The 13,365-nt window shown below is 38.4% G+C and overlaps 1 long non-coding RNA gene across 1 annotated transcript; it reads left to right on the top strand.

Annotated features, from left to right (window-relative positions):
- The first annotated feature begins 8,069 nt into the window (after window positions 1–8,069).
- Window positions 8,070–13,043, top strand: LOC126010832 (uncharacterized). Its single transcript, XR_007496741.1, has 3 exons — window positions 8,070–8,183; window positions 12,147–12,257; window positions 12,834–13,043. It is a non-coding gene; the product is annotated as an uncharacterized LOC126010832 (long non-coding RNA).
- The last annotated feature ends 322 nt before the right edge of the window (window positions 13,044–13,365 follow it).

Raw genomic sequence — 13,365 nt, forward strand, 5'->3', positions numbered from 1 at the left:
AGGAACCTCCTTTACTCCTGGTAGTGTTTCCAAGATCATATGGTGCCAGGGATTGAACTTGAGTCTTTGCACATCTAACACTTGCAGCTATGACCCTTGAACTGTCTCCATTACCAGAAGATCTGTGCTCATGACTAATTTGCTATCCTGAGGAATGAGAAGAACAACAAAGTTCGTTATAAGAAGGAGAGGTTTAAAACAGTTTATCTGAACTAGGAAATAGTGCAACAGTTCGACAGCTTGCCTATCATATACTTAACACAGGTTAATATCCTCTGTACCTCCTGGTCTTCCTGAGCATTGCTAGGTACAGTCCTTGAGGTCGCTAGCACTGCCACATATAATCCTGGAGGATTCCATAACCACGGGGTAGCCCAGGTATCCTTGGCACTGAGGACCTGGAACAGTATTGTGTCTTCTTTTCCTTACTAACCTGGTTGGCTGAGAATCAAAGGTGCTTAGCCTCCTGAGCATCACTTGAGAAATCTTTCCCCAAATAGTCAGTCTAAGCCTACATGCTCATGATAGTCACATGTCTGCAGCTCATGCTACTGCAAATTTTCATGCACTCAAAGAAAACAGCACTAAGATCTTCAATGAATATGGTTTGCCAAGGAATGTTTTTAATCGATAATGTATGTTCAATGTGTAAAAAATTAAAAAAATACAAAAATATTCTGTAATCCTCGAGGAGAATTACTTTCTTGATTTTAAGTATACAATGCCGTTCATTCTAATTAATCATCTTGGGTATTATGTAGGAAGATTACTAGAGCTACTAAACATGGTGTTGACTTTAAATTTGAGGCTCTGGCATTCTCCTCTGTTGAATAAAAATGAACGAAATTTTGCTTCCATTTAATTATCATGTAAATTTTGTCATTGTTGTTTAGTTTTTATTTTGGGGCTACACCCAACAATGATCAGGATGTACTCTTGGATCTGCCCTCAGGGATCAATCCTGGTAGGGCTTGGGCTTCTGTGTTGGCTTGGAAAGATGCTGCTGCTGATAGAATTTGAATTGACTGTGTTCAAGGCAAGCATCAGACCTCTGTCCTATCTCTTGAGCCCCACTGTCAAATTATCAAACCTGAGTAAGAATATAACAGTTCTGAACATATTCATGTCCTGACAATGTAGGACAGTAAAGCACAATATTAGTTTCCCTATTTTTTTCTAGTCTCCTCACCTCTCCATGGTTTACTCATTGGTGGACTAGAGGTAACTATTGATCACACAGAATTGCTTTGAGGATTAGCTCAAAGTTAGAGTTAGAGTTAGAGTTAGTAAGAGTGCTTGCTGGGCCTAGTGCCTGTACTTAGCAAGCCATCAAAACATGGTAATATAAAATCTCCACACAACAGGCCAGAGATCAGTTTGCTGAGTGAACTCCTCCAGTTTAGAAATTCCAGCTCCAGCTCCTTGAGGAATTTTAATCCTGGAAGGTGCAGTAGCTCTAAATTCTCTCACTTCTTCTTTATATAAATTCCCATCTTCTTTTCTTGAGCTGGTCCAAAGTTGTATGTTAAAGTAGTTGCCATTAGAGATAGGTCAAGACTTAGAATTTGTTCTTAGAGAGAAAGCAGCATAATGCGGTGGGATAGTCAACTTCATATTACAACACAATTGGCTCAGTTCCATAATACAAAGCTAAGGTTTTGTAGAGTTAACTGGGGGTAAGATGAAGACTGGGGTTTTGGGAAGTACCTCACTTTACTTCAGCGGGCCTGGGAAGGTGTCCTAATGAAGGTATCATTGGCATGAGGCAGTAGAGTGGTGTGTGCTTGTGTGCTTGTGTGTGTGTGTGTGTGTGTGTGTGTGTGTGTGTACGCGTGAGCAGATAGTGTGTGCAGGCATGAGCATCAGTTTATGTAGCCTATGAATACCAAAGGAAGTTAACTTGCTTTGAGAAATATAAGGTTAGAGGGAAGTGAGGTGGGTAGATGGAACTCAGCCAGGTAAGGTATCTGCATCCATCAATATCTCCCAACTTCTCTTCCCCATCACTTACCTTTTCTACTTGAGAGTCCTAGTCCTATTTCAGGACTCTTGTCTCCCTTAATTAAGGAGAGCTGCCTGAAGTTAAGGCTCAGATATAAAACGTTTAAGCTGCAGTGTATGTTATGTGGTGGATGTTGCTGGCATTACTTTCCCAGGAGGAATTTGTCTTTCAGTTCTTTGCCTTTTGTAGGAGGGATTACTGATGCTGGAATACCCATCACACATTGGGTCTGTGTGGTAGCATAAAAGCTCAAGCCCAGAGTAGTGGCTATGTTTATGTTTGGTTTAGCAGCATACTATTTTCACTGTTTAGTGGCAAAGAGCTCCCACCTCATCCTTCCATTTATAATATAATTTATATTTGCTCATTGTCTTAGACTCAACTGACCTGCCCAAACTAAAGACATGTGCACATATGGCTTCTGGAATTAATTTATTCTTTTTTTATTTCCATTTTGGTAGTTCAGTTGCAAGATTATGTCAGCCTTCCCTATATTTTCCCTTTAGGTTTTGTCTTTTTTCCCCCTGATACTTATCCTTTTTCTGATGTAGTTCTGCCAGATAGTGCTTTTTATGCTAAGACTTTTGGTTCCAGGCAAAATATGATGGGTGTTCAAAGATTTCCCCCATTTTCTAGGACTGAGTGCAGATCACAGCACCTGTTAACAGGTTATTTCTCACATCTTACTAAAGTGAGAATTGAAGTGGCTGTTTTTCTTAAAACCCAATAAAACTATTTATGATGATTTTAACTGAAGTTAAATGAAAGGATGAAATCAATTATTTAGCCCGCAATGTTTATCGTTTATCTTTTCAACATTTGAAGGAAACTTATCAAATCCAGCTGCTAAGATCTTGCATCTCCCAAGATTCAAAGTCCTGAATCTGCGAGAGAAGAGGTTGTAGAGGCCAATTTTGGAGTGTGGGGATGCTGTTGGGATTATCATGATCATATCATATCCACAAAGAGCATGGACACTGGGTCTACACTCATGTAAGGGGATTGTGCGTATAATGTGGTCTCAACTAAGAAGTATTTTGGAGTATCTGGTTTACTGCTATCTCTGGTGAATGTCCTTTCCAGAGACTGGTGGAGGATTGCTTTGTACAGTAATCCACATCATGTCTGACCAGTCATAATTCCCAGGGTGCCGATGTTTCAAGAACTCAGCAGGGTAAGAATATGAACATACCAAGGGTCACAAAAGAAGCTTGTCTTAGGAGGAACAAAAATGTGTCCAACATGTGGCACCATTACAGAGCTCTGGCTGAGACATACTGTTTATATAGCAGTTGTCTGGAAAATAGATGTTTACTCGAAGGGAGTACATTAAAATCTTTGCCACTAGGCAATATATAGATTCCGCATGGGGCCTCGTTTCACAGAAAACTTTGTTGGCATAAACTTTTAATTAGCAATTCTTGTCGAAATTAGAAATATTAAACAGCAACGCTGTTTTAAGTCTATTTTGGCTGAGAGGGACTGAGAGAGAATGGTCATTTTAAAATGGTCTATTTTATTCAAAACTTGAAATTAATTTTACTAAATAAAATTAAAATACTAAAAATACTTCGTTCCTACATGTTGGTAATTATGGTGCTTAAATAAAGATATTAAATATACTCTGTCTTATGTATTTAGCAAGAACCTAAATACATTGCATGTCCCTGAATTATCTATGTTCTAAAGAGAAAAGTGTATTTTAATATAACCAGGAGCAACTTTTTCATCAGATTTGTGTGTGCTTTTTTATTGTTTTTATTTGTTTTTTTTTTTTTAGTCCTCAAGGAGACAAAATATTTTGTTGCATAATTAGGACATTTTGTTGACACAAATTTTCTGGAACAAGAACTAGTTATCACAAAATTGTCCTGTTCTTTCTTTTGACATGTTGTGCTTATTCTGTTGCTCTTTTCTTTACAATTTTATGCCTTCTGAATACCATTCAAGGGAAGGGTAATTCTAATCTCATAAAGCTGTGACTATGGTTATATTGCAATGCTTAAATAATTCAATTTTTATGACAAGTTGGGTCGAGGAACAAGTCATATGACCTGCTCACTATAGGTATGTGAATATTCTGGGCCAGGTATATACTTTCTAAGTCTAGATTTCTTATGTAAAGTGAGGTAATCACTTTATAGAGTCAGGGTATTTGGTGATAATCAAATGAAAAAGAAAAATGGAGACACCTAGGACAGACTCCAGCAAAAGATATCCACTAAATTATTGCTCTTTATTAGGATACAACATCCCATTAGATTTAGATAGGTTGCTTTCTTAGTGCTTTTAAAAATTGGTTGATGGCAGTTGGTATGAGCATAGTCATTTTTCTCCCTCTGCTCTTTCCTTGGGAGTTCAGTACAGATTTGGTGGATTAAAGGAAGTTGTCAGTACATGCTTCTGAATTTTAACACCAGATCTACTCATTTAACAGACTAACTCATTTTACCTTCTTCCACTTCTTGACATTTTCACTTGCTCTTAATATGGTCAACTTTTTCAGTTAAAACAAAAAAAGGTGTAACACACACATATATATCTATCTCTATTTATCTACCTATCTACATAATTTGGGAATTCTCTGAAGTGAAATCAATAAATACCTCCTGAAAGGAAGATAGGTGAGAAGAGTTGAGGTCAGGAAAAATAGTGTTGAGCACAGTTTCAAGAACATAGCTTTTTAAAAATCTATGTCAGAGTGCAAGTATCTAGGACGATGGTTGCTTTTTCATATTTATTTTTAATTTTAAATGACCTAAGGACTAAGATGAATTTTCACTGTCTTGACCCAGTGGTCTATTCCATCTATCCCATGCCACAAACTTGGGTCAAGATACACTCTCATCATAAACATTGGGAACTTCACAAGAAAAGTTCCTTTATCAGCTGGAGTTGAGGAAACCTCCAAATGGCCCTGGAAACCTCCTAGTAGAGTCCCCTCCCTTCTCATGGTCCACTTTTTCTAGTCACACAATGTTCTAGGTGTTTGCAATCAGGGCAGAAGCAGGAGGAATAAACTATAAGACAGACATTTCCATCTATTTTTCATTTTTCAAACTCTGTCCCTTGATTTTTTCCTTTGGAATACTTGATTCTTTATATGATTTTATTGAACTACTTTAATGTTTAAGTTTTAATACTGTCCTAGAATAAAAACTTAAACAAAATTCTATTTTAACTCTTTTGTTTTAAAACAATCCCACTTAGGGGGCCAGAGTGATAGAACAGTGGGAGGGTGTTTGACTTGCATGTGGCCCACCCATATTGATCACAGGCATCCCATATGGTCCCCTGAGCCTGCCAGGAGCAATTTCTGAGCACAAAGCCAGGAGTAACCACTGATGCTGTTGGGTGTGGCCCCAGTCTCCCAAAATCCCATTAAAAAAAGAATAATATAGTATCTACTGCTGATTCTTTTCTCTTCCTGCTCATGAATGCACCCACACAGACATGCATAGGCAAACTCATATGTGGACACATGCTCACTCATACACACTGTATACATGTAAACATCCAAAAGAAACAATGCATTGTCAAAATGGTCCTGTTGAGTTGTAATCCAGTGTGAGTTACTGAGTGCTGATAAGTAAAGGAAGTTCAACCAGACAGTTTAATCCTCCAATTTCCTGTCTTCTAATCAGCCCCTGATTCTTTTGGCTTTAAATTAGAAACATTCCTGACAATATTCAGGACAGGTGAAGGAAAATCAACTAGAAAATAAGTAAGGACAAAGCATTTATTTTACTGTCTAAAGTTCACAGAAGAAATATGAGTGTAATAACAGGAAATCAAGATTTTAAAAAAGATAGTGGAAGTGCATAGGCTAGCTTAAGTAACCAATCTAGCCAATCACATTTCTGAATTAAGTACATTTGAACCATAATTTGATTTAAAGTAAAAAAAATGGAACCAAATACATTAAAATAGTTTAATGTATTGGGTTCTCCCCGAGTATAAGTGGCTCTTTAAAAGAGGTTGTATAAATCTAACCAAAAAGAAAATGATAAGGATAATTTCCCAATGAGTGTGGGAGAAAAAAAAAATAAAGTCCTTTCCCTCAAATTTTGCTTGCATTTGAATATTTCTAAAACTAAGAGAAAATAATGCTTGGAATACAAAAAACCTTTGGAAGTTAGCTTTATAAAGGTGGATAAAAACAAGACAAATGTGTGCTTAGAAATAAGTTCAGGTAGCATGGGCAAATGCTTGAAATAGAACGTGTATAAATGCATTTCTCAGGAACAATATCTCTTGGAAATATACTTGGCACTGAATCCTTTTGTTTTGATTCTTTTCATTTATAGTCATTGTAGTGATTTCCAAGTTATTTTAATCATCATCAAGAGTTAGTGCAGTTGCATAGAGAAATTGTCATTAAGAAGTGCCTTGAATAGAACACAGAAAACCATCATTCACAAAAGTGATTCAGTTGCGAACGAACATTGAAAGAATAGAAATGGTAAATACAACTTCAGATGTGAATCCAAGAAAACAACAACAAAAGGTTCCTATAAAATATGAGTTTTTAGTTTTGTGGCTGCAGCTCTTAGGGCTGCCAATCATTGGGGAAAGTAAGCTAGAGTTGAGAGGTTTCTGAATTGTTGAACACAGTAAGACAGTATTTCACACTAAATGTAGGCATTTACATTATATGGCATAGCATGTCCTTTCTGTTACCAAAAGTTTTCTGGTATAAAAAGTCAGAGTTGTTCAAATTTGGATTAGGTGATGAATAATTCTTGATTGAAAAACGGTATGGCCATTTCAGAACAGAATGCTTCTAACTTAGTGTGGGATAGTGAGAGTGTCAACTTGCTTTAATAACTTGCAGTTCATAGTCACCCTGAGTTTTTAAGTTGGATCGCAGAAGCAAGACATGTGGACTTTGTAATTCACTTAAAAATGTTCTTCTATGTTATCTTGCTATTAGTAAATTATTAGAAAGAGGAGAATATTTATTCTGCCTTCAGTTTAATGCCATGTAGAATAAAGGCTAATCCACTGCACAGAATTCTATTTTGGATCATAACACGCACCAGGGTGCTTCAATCTTATTCCACGTGGAAGAAAATTTCGTGAGTTTCCTTGAGTTTTATGTAGAAGGTTTCAAACAGACATGTCACAACCTAGCTAGATGACGTTGATATGCAATATCTATTTCTTGATTTGCATGATTAAAGCATCAGAGAAGTAGTTCAGATATCAAAAAGATTTCTCATAAGTGGCAGCGCCAAAGGTAATTACTGTTAAAATGTACATGCCTGAACTCTAGTCGCTTGTTAACTTTTAAATTGTTTACAACTCCTAGGATTGGAATAAAAGTTTTCATGTGACTTGGGGGGTGGTGTGCAAGACCCCTTTCTATTCTATTTTGATATATAAAAATTCTACTCAGCATTTTTTCAGATCCCTGCTTTCTCAAAGCAGCATTAACTTCAACTGAAAAATAAAAGAACTAGAAGAGAGAACAGGCCCATTTTGCAGTCTATGTTTTAAAACAACGATTTCTTAATTAAAAGTAAACCCCGCTTTTTTAGGGAACAGCTACAATTTTATACATCTCTTTAAATATTAGTCTGGCTAATTTAGCCAACTGACCTCCAGTTACTTATCCAAAAGTACAGTTAAAGCCAGGAGCTTTAACAAGGGGATGGGGAGAGAGAGAGGGAGAGAGGGAGAGAGAGAGAGAGAGAGAGAGAGAGAGAGAGAGAGAGAGAGAGAGAGAGAGAGAGAGAGAGAGAGAGAGAGAGAGAGAGAGAGGGAGAGAGAGAGAGGGAGAGAGAGAGAGAGAGAGAGAGGGAGAGAGAGAGAGAGAGGTTGTTATTCTGAGTCTTTTATTAACCAGTTTCTTTCATTCTAGTGAGGCTTTATTATTTAGGAACATAAAAAGGGTTCCAGAACTCTCTCCTTTTTCTCACCTAAAATTTTTGGAGTAAGTAATGGCCATCTCCAACCAGTTCCAACATCCGCCTTCTCTACTAAAACAAACAAACTGATTTGCCATACAAATTGTTTACGATTCATTAAAAAGCAAAATTGCATATCCCCCGAGCTGGCAGCTGAGGCTGAGCCTCCACGGTGGAGGGGGCATTCACTGAGTTGCCTTTGTATGCTGGGAACACCAAGCCGAGGTCCCCAATCTGCAGCCCGGAGTCTGAGCAGCCAGATGATGCATGAGGTAATTTTTCAAGCTTTATTTGCCGTTAGTGTGAAACGCAGATTTTTTGTACTGTCCTTTGGTTAAAGAACTCTATCTGGGGCAAGTTAAAAACATTTGTTTTTCGTTGGGAGAGAATCGTGCTGGGTAGAGAGGTGGGAGTGTGGAGGGAGAAGGAAGTGAATGGAATTCAAGGACAGGGAAGAGCTAAAAGAATGCAAACTGTGTCTTATTTTAATTAATCCTCACCCCCCTGTCTCCAAGCTCTCAATTTCCCATCAATAAGGAGAAATTTACATTAGAATTATTTGTAACTGGCAAATCTAAAATGCTGTGGTATGTGGTCAGCTTGGAGGGAATTAAAAAAAATCGATTTCTTCTCTATACTGACTTCTGCAACTTCTTTAGAACCCCTTGATTTCTCACCCCCACCCTTTCAAAGCAACTATCTAGAAGCATTGAAGTTGAGAGAAACTTCCTGTAGGATGCCCCGAGAAGCTCACAATGTCTTGTTTATTTTTAGTCAACTGCATTGCAAAATGTTTCCAACCACTTTTATATTTTATATTCCCCGGCGGTGAAACATCTGTAAAAGAATTTTCAATGGAAAGCAACTTCTATGTAAACTTTACAAAAAAAGACATGACAGTTTTCCAAAGTACAAAACCAAGAGCATTTGGTGATCTTTGCAAGAAATAATAATAATACTACTAAAAAGAGATGACACAATTAACCATAAAAAAGTAACAGCCTATAAAACCTATGAGCTCTTGAAATCTAAGGAAGTAGTAGAATGGAACCCAGAATATGACATCAGCATGCATTTAAAAAAAAAACAACAACTTAGCATAAAAAAACAATAGCTAAACCAAACAGCATATTCATGTCCAGTGCTCAAAAATGCTGCCTAAGGTGAAGCAATAGGCAATTTCACAGCATACAAGTAAATCTTGTCTGGCTAGCCGAAACTCTAATGGGAAAACAAGTGCTCTGAATAGAAGTTCAGAGTCTAAGAGGATAGTCTCCTGCCAATCTAATTAACCCAAAGCTGCGAGTTACATTGTCCTGCAACCGCTGGTAAAGTTTCTAATTGCAAGTTAAGAAATTCCAAGTTTGTGCACACATACCAACAACCACCGTAACTCAAGAGTCCTTGGGATGAACACAGCGTACATCCCAAGAAGCAGCCGAATAGACTCCTATGGGAGCTCACTTTTAATAGTCTCTCAGTCCTCAGAACTTTTAAAACTTAGCCAAATGATAACCACCATTGGTCCAGGAAGGGGAAAGAACTCTCTGCGCAGATCATACAATGGAATCGACCACGTCCCGTCTTGTAATTCCATTTGCCAGTCTCCCCTTCAACACCACTCTTTCTCTGTCTCTTTTTTTTCTTAAATTGATATCTATGTGAAATGAGCTGAAGTTCACGGTCCACTTAGGAGCGGATAATACATTCATTGTCCTGGCAGCAAACTTTTTTTTTTTAAACTCCCTTGAAAAATTCACGCTTGCCGCAAGAATAATAATTATGGAAAGCTAGAAGTGCCTGCTAATGAATTAATCCTTAACGGACACCATCCTAACGAGACCAGGGCTCGCTTCCTCCCAGGACAGGCATGTCCCGTGACAATAAGCTATTATATGCATCTTCCCAGCTCCCTCTACCTCTTAGAGCTCCAAGATGTCAAAGGTTGGCTGACCTGGTTGATCAGGACATGTGAGTTAACTCCTTCTGCGGCCGTTTGTGCAGAAAACTTTATTAAAACTTTATGGGGGGCAGAAGAATGAAAAAAAAGGGGGTCTTTTGCACTCAGAACTCGAGTTCCTAAGAGACGACGGTTTTGCTCTGACATAAACAAACGGGAAAAAGTTAGATGCAAGCTAAGGGTCCCCGCATGGAAAACAGAGATCTCTCACAGGTGGCTATAAGGCAATCCAATTACTGGGGCAGGAGCAGAATTCAGCCAAGGATTGATTGTCCCCAGTTCCCAACACAAATCCGGGAAAACAAAACAAAACAAAACACAAAACCAACAGTGCACCAAATCCCCAAAACCAAAGCACTACTTCATGCCCGAAAACAAAAGTAAAGGGGATAGAGAAACTAGAAAGAGGTACCAAACTTCAGGCTTTCATTTATTATATTATTTATTATTATTATTATTAATTATTATTTGTAATTTTAAGACCAGCCCAGCTAAATCACCCACCTCAATCTTAAAACATGTGCTACCTGTAAGAAAAAAAATTAAAAAATGAAAAGAAAAAGAAAATGGAAAACCAAAACTCCCTCAGCACTGTCCCAGCAAAAAAACCAGGGCAAGCTTTCTTGCCTGGGCACTCAAGTCACAGTGTCAGAGCGAGAGGATGGCAAGAGGGAACAGTGTGAGCCTGCTTCACTGCAGAGTGTGAAAAAAATCAAATGTGAATTTGATGAATGTGAGGTCTGGGACATTTTGTCAAAGAGGGAGGGAAGTAGAAAAGGGGAAAAAAAAAAAAAGGCAGCCCGGCTGCCAACTCACCATCCACCAAGTTCTGGCCGAGATGTCGTAGCAGAGCTGCCATTTGATGGAGCCGTCGGAAGCTTTCCCTGCCATTACGCTGTCAGCAAGCTTCATCTGATGCTAACTCACGGGAGATAAGACACCTAATTGAGAAAACATTTGCAGTGGCATGTGGGGCAACATGTAGTCCGGTCCATACCATATGGAATCATGGGTAAAAAAAAATCTCCTTGACAATGAACCAATCTCTCCCAGACCCAGTGGCAAGGTGAAGTGGAGAGGGAAAGTCCTCTGCTCCTAGCACTGTCTTCTCGCTCCTTTTTCAAAAACAAGGACCCACTGCTCCACATCAAAGGGAGGCAGTTAAAATTAGGGCTTCATCTCTCAGATGATTTTGGTCTGCAAGGTTTTTCCTTTCCTTCCAACAACCAATCCCCCCTCTTTTTTTTTCTTTCTTTCTTTCATTCTTTTTTTTTTTTTTTTTTAGGAGAATAAAGAGATTTAATAGGACAAAGGCAGGTAGTGGACTGCGGAGAGAAATCGCCACAGGCTATTAGCCTAAAATTTCTGCTTGACAGATGGAACTGCTTAGATACTATCATGCAATGTTTGGGGCTTTTTTTTTTTCTTTTCACCCCCCCCCCCTCCGACTTTAAGTCTAATTCAGTATCTGTTTTTCACAGCCACTTTGCTCAAGAACATGAGCTGTGCATTTAAAACAATGTTTAGTTCAGTTTTCCTGTCTTACACATCTCGTGGGAAGCAAAGCGAAAAGTCGCAAACTAAATCTGGAATCAGCTTGAACAGGTTTTCTGAGGAGAGAATAAGAAATTCTGGGGCAGTGGGGAGCGGTTGAATATTTCCACCTTCCTTTATTTAAAAAAATTAAAGTGTTAATTTGGTTGTGAGGAACATAAATACCAGATGACAGCATGGGAGTCCCTTAATTTTTGGTTCTTCTAGTGTTGTGTTGAGCTGTGCATTCTCACGTGAGGGAAGGGTTTCCTGGTATTTCACAAGTTCTAACCTAAGCTAAGCAAGACACTAATCTCAATTTTTTTGGTATCATTTAAAAAAATTTCTTTTGGTGATTATTTTTATTTTTTTTAATTGAGAAGTCCAAGCAAAACTGGATTATAAGTTATTTTACTTCAGGACTCAGAGAGAAGAAAAGACTTGCTTTGATTCTATTTGATTTTCACCCCAAACTGTGAATTTAGGAATAATGAATACCTTTATAAAAGCAGAGTGCCAAAACCCACTATTTTTCCCCACCCCCTGAGTATAAGTGATTCCCTGATCTTCAGAATCCTCATCGTGGCATAAGCGTTTTCTACACTGCTGGTCTTCTATGGGCTACTGAAAACCCCCCAAAGAATTTACCTACAGCTATTTTTCAGGGCAATTGAACTGTGATTATTTAAGATGGGCATTTACAGACCAAGTAGCCAGCGATTTTTTTTTTCTTTCTCCCTAGTGACGTTTTTGATGGAAAGAGATGGCGATGAACTTGTTCAGGATGCAATTGAAGTTACCAAGGCAGTTTAATTGGACGAACTTTATTTTTCTCTTTTCGACTTCATCACCGGTAGGTGTTCTTTTAACCATTTAACATTCATTAAATAGCTGCTTTAACCAAACCTGTTTCAGGAAAGCAAATTGGATCCAGTGGCACCTGAAATGGTTCCCTAATTTAAAGCACAGTGTTTAGAGAGCTTCTAGACAGCCAACACAAACAGAATAATAGAGGTTTTTAAACCCCCATTGGAACAGGTTCCTTCTAATACAGTAGACGAGGAGGTAGAAGAGGGAAGTCTCATCCAATCTGAAATAATAAATATTGTTTCATTCGTTGTGAAACTGGTGTCTCTTTTGGAAAAAAAAAATGTCTCTAAAAAGTATTGGAAATGCTAAGTTTCCATCAGTGCCTACAAGCCAAGGGGCCAGGAAAGTGCTCTGATTTCTTTGCCATGCTTTGGCAACATCCTAAACTTGACCTGCTTGGTCTTCTCTGGAAAAAGAAAGGGGTAAATGGAAATTTATGAAGAACATGTTAAAATGCACATAAAAAATAAAAAAGGGCTTGAGGAAGAGGGGTGAACAGAAAGTTGGAATATCTTTGAATTATTCCCTGTCTTTGAATCAACCTGCTGTTCCATTTCAGCTTTTCCTCTTGGCCTCTGACAAGCAGACTAAGAAAGAGTCCTCTTCCTCGGGGTCTACTTCACATTTGGACAAGGACCCTGCAGAGTCATGCCCACAGCTCTGACAATTTCTGCTGGTGCTGCAGCAGCTTCTGAAGTTCTAGAAGCCTCTTCTCCGAGCAACTGCCTCCCTAAGCCTACAGACCCCTGTGTGTATACCTGTAATTTATGAATACGAGAAGCACAAGGCAAACTTCAGTCCAGATCTAACTTTGTGAATGGTGATGGGGTTATCTGTAAGGTGTTTGCAGGATGTGGACCCCCTACTCTGTCGAACAAAGTAATAAGCAATATTATCGGATAATAATATTTTTAATCCAGACCCATTAGGTGCATTTAATATGATCATTGTTTTCTCTAAGAGGCTGGTGGAACTGTCCTTGCCCAAAGTTGCAATCAGTCTTTTCATAGTGTGGCCCCCTGTTAATAGCCTTAAAACTAGATTCACTAAAACATGTTAAATATTGCAATTATTGTGGGAAATAAAATTAT

The sequence above is a fragment of the Suncus etruscus genome, chromosome 6 (genome assembly GCF_024139225.1).
Source record: "Suncus etruscus isolate mSunEtr1 chromosome 6, mSunEtr1.pri.cur, whole genome shotgun sequence".
Classification (NCBI taxonomy): Eukaryota; Metazoa; Chordata; class Mammalia; order Eulipotyphla; family Soricidae; genus Suncus; species Suncus etruscus.